The 4,279-nt window shown below is 35.4% G+C and overlaps 1 pseudogene; it reads left to right on the top strand.

Moving 5' to 3' along the window:
• The first annotated feature begins 978 nt into the window (after positions 1–978).
• LOC138076641 (small ribosomal subunit protein eS1 pseudogene) lies at positions 979–2,377 on the top strand (annotated as a pseudogene).
• The last annotated feature ends 1,902 nt before the right edge of the window (positions 2,378–4,279 follow it).

Genomic DNA, 4,279 nt, shown 5'->3' with positions numbered 1-4,279 from the left:
TGATTGCAGCCATGAAATTAAAAGACACTTACTCCTTGGGAGGAAAGTTATGACCAACCTAGATAACATATTCAAAAGCAGAGACATTACTTTGCAAACAAAGGTCTGTCTAGCCAAGGCTATGGTTTTTCTAATAGTCATGTATGGATGTGAAAGTTGGACTGTGAAGAAAGCTGAGCACCGAAGAATTGATGCTTTTGAACTGTGGTGTTGGAGAAGAGTCTTGACAGTCCCTTGGACTGCAAGGAGATCCAACCAGTCCATTCTAAAGGAGATCAGTCCTGGGTGTTCTTTGGAAGGAATGATGCTAAATCTGAAACTGCAATATTTTGGCCAACTCATGCAAAGAGTTGACTCATTGGAAAAGACCCTTATGCTGGGAAGGATTGGGGGCAGGAGGAGAAGGGGATGACAGAGGATAAGATGGCTGGATGGCATCACTGACTTGATGGACATGAGTTTGGGTGAACTCCGGGAGCTGGTGATGGACAGGGAGGCCTGGTGTGCTGCGATTCATGGGGTCGCAAAGAGTGGGACACAACTGAACGACTGAACTGAACTGATCTGCACTGAAATTATTTAGACAATGGTAAATCTTCCCCAAGAAGAAATCATTCAAACATCAAATTTAAACAGTGCTGAAGAAGAAAAAATACATGAAATCTATGGACTTATATAACCAATATTTCTTCATCTCAAAAGTTTAAAAGAGGAGGCATATAAATCACTCAGCAATGCAATAGATACTAGTTATAAGGCTAAACATACTCATTCCTCGTTATGTAAGTGTTTGGGTTATCTAATACATGCAAACACAGATAGATATTGAAGCTACAGAAGTTAGGTTTATGCCCTCATGAAACTCATCATCTGGGGAAAGCTCAGGGGACAAGCATATTACATTAAAAGAGAATACACAGACTATCTGAATGCTTAATAGGAGACAATTCCCAGTTTTCATACAGCTAACACGTAGTTATGGACCCAAAGGTACCTCTGAAGAGAATCTAAAATTTTTCATTTGTCAGGAGTCTGAATGAACCAATCTCCAAAACATATTTTATATGAAAGGACCAAGGCATTATGAACTAAGAACTTGAATCTGAAATTATTTCAGTGAAAACAAATCAAATTTTCAACCGAGTAAAGCAATGTGTGGAAAAGAAAGTCATTCTATCAAGTGAAATCAAGGATGCAATCTGACAATATTCTTTTATGATTTCTTTGAAAACTTGATAATCATTCTGGTAGCTACTTGTAGCAACTAAGCTAAGCGTTTTAAAAACCTGTTTGAGTTATACAAACAAGTATGTTAATATGTGTGTATACACACACAAACAAACACACACACACATATATATTTGTTTTAAGGTGATATAAAAAGATATCTTAAAACAACAGCAGAGAATTAAGGAGAGATTTAAAATCATGATTTTTAACTAATGTTTATTTTTTATAGACTCTAAAATAACACTTACTGTATTTTACTAAAACACACTGCATTAGAATATTTACCTTCATCAACTCTAACAGCATTTGAATGGATCTCTCATATTTATAAAGGTAGTAGCCCTTTTGGATCTCTGAGTAGCACCATGGTATTCAGGAAGAACAAGCACCTTCCAAAAGCAGCAAAAAGGGAGCCAAGAAGAAAGTGGTTGACTCATTTTCTAAGAAAGATTGGTATGATGTGAAAGCATAAGCATGGCTAAATATAAGAAATATTGGGAAAACACTGGTCATGAGAACCCAAGGAATACAAATCACAACAGATGGCTTCAAGGGCTGTGTTTTTGAAGTGAACCTTGCTAATCTGCAAAATGATGAAGTTGCATTTACAAAATTCAAGCTATACTGAGGACGTTCTGGGCAAAAAATGCCTGACTAATTTCCATGGCTCAGATCTCACCTGTGACAAAATATGCTCTATGGCTCAAAAAATGTCAGACTGACTGAAGCTCACGTTGATGTCAACATTACCGATGGATATTTGCTTCACCTATTCTGTGTGAGTTTAACTGAAAATGAAACAGTTATGCCCAGAACTGGTAGGTCAGCCAGACCCACAAGATTACAATGTAAATCATGAGGGGTGAAGACAAATGTCTTGAAAAGGGTGGTCAATAAATTGATTTCAGACAGCAATGGAAAACACATGGAAAAGGTTTGCCAATCTATTTATCTGATCCATGATGACACTGTTGTAAAAGAAAATATGCTGAAGAAGTCCATGTATGAACTGGGAAAACTCATGGAACTGCATGGAGAAGATAGCATTTTTGGAAAAGTTATTGGGGATGAAGTAAGCACTAAAGTTGATCAAGCTAACGGGTATGAGTCAGCTGTCCAAAAATCTGTGAAAAATTCGGACTTTTAATGGTGATAAATAAAAGGTCTTATTTGTGTTAAAAAAAAAAAAAAGGCAGTAAAAGTAGGTGATAGCCAGCTAAACTTTTCTAATAAATCTTTTTCAATGCAAATTTACATTCCACTGCTGTATATATAGGGAATAATTTGGACAGGTGGTTAACTGACTTTCTTTATTAAAATGCTCCAACTGTCAAATTCAAATTGCTCTAAGCACAAAAGCCAACAAAGTAAAATTAACTAATGGTAAAAAGATTACCATATCTTCATGAGAGGAAGTTTTTAAATAATTAAGTGAAGGGTAGCTTTGCATGTGACAAATAAGATGAAATAATAACTTCAAGTTGACCTCCCAAGTACTTTTTCCATACTCTTTTACACGAAGAAACAGTAAATAACGCTTGACTTTGGCTGCTTCTTCTGTTTTATTTTTGAGACAAGTCAGTGTTTTTACTTTACAGGTGACAGAGGACACTTGTCTTCCTGTTTGCAACATTAGAAGGGACTTTTCACTCCATTTCTGGAAGGAACAGCAGGAGAGGAACATTCTACTCTAAATTTCCTTACTTCTTCCCAGGAGGAAGGAGTTATTTAGCTGATTCACACAACTGGAAGAGGGAGATAAATATGACTCCACCCTTAAGAGTTCACTCACTGTGAACTGCCTGCCTGCAAAGAGGGTACTTGGGATCTGCTGGTGGCAGTCAGCTATCCAACACTGCCCAAGACATAGTAGATCTCTCATCTGGAATACACGTTAAGAGGCCTATTTGGCCACAAGTCCATTACACTTTCTCCAGTTTAGATTTATAGGAAAAAAAAAAATATTTTGATTTTTTACCTTAGCTACAAAATGGTTCCAAACCTGGGCATTGGAAGGGTGCTATTTGTTTTTCTTCTAAAATCTGAACAAACATGATGTTAACAGATAACACAAATTCTATCTATTAAACCTTTCCTTTAAAATTTGTATGACGTGAAGCACATCTGACTCTTCATGGGATTCTCCATTTTCTACTTTATTCTATTTACATGACCATATTATACACATTATATTATTTCAAGTATTTTTCCTGTTTTTGTGTAGGATTGGTTGGAGTTTTTATGTTGATTTACATGGGAGGGTAAATTTGGTCCATGTGAATACATCTTGGCCAGAGGGGAAGCACTCATTCTTTCTTCATTCAAAATGGATTTCTTGTTAATAAAATATATTTGAGCCTTGTTTTTTTCATCCACTATGACAATTTGTCTTTAACTGATGCGTTTAAACCATGGACATTCAAAGTGATTATTAGTACAGGTGGCTCTGTCATATTTGTTACTGTTTTCATTTTCTTCATTTCTATTTTTGTCTTCCTTGCTTTTTCTGCCACCTGTGATTTGTCTCTATGATTCTATTCTCTCTCCTTTGTTAGTGTATCTCTTTTGTTTCCTATTTTTACCTTTTTACATGTTGCTAATCAAAGCCTACTTTCAAGTAGCACTATGCCATTTGACAGGTAGTGTGAGGATTTAATAAGAACAAAACAATCTTAATACCTCCCTTTCATCCCTTGTTTTATTGCTATGATTCATTTATCTTGCAGTAGGAATATCTAAGCATATTTTTTCTAACATACGTATCTTATATAATTAAATACCTTATTGGTATCATTATGTTTAACAAACTGTTATTAGACCGATTAAGGATGAGAAAAGTTAAAGTTCATATTTTACCTGCATCTATTTATTCTTTGAAGGTCTTTTCTTTATGTAGATTGAAATTTATGACATACCACCTTCCTTCTCTCTAAAGAACTCATAACATTTCTTACAAGGTAGGTCTACTAGCAAGAAATTCCTTCAACTTCTATTTGTCTGAGAAAGTCTTTATTTCTTCCACATGCTTTAACTTTTTATTTTATATTAG

This window comes from Capricornis sumatraensis, chromosome 1, assembly GCF_032405125.1.
Source record: "Capricornis sumatraensis isolate serow.1 chromosome 1, serow.2, whole genome shotgun sequence".
Classification (NCBI taxonomy): domain Eukaryota; kingdom Metazoa; phylum Chordata; class Mammalia; order Artiodactyla; family Bovidae; genus Capricornis; species Capricornis sumatraensis.
This window is presented reverse-complemented; position numbering and strand designations above follow the sequence as displayed.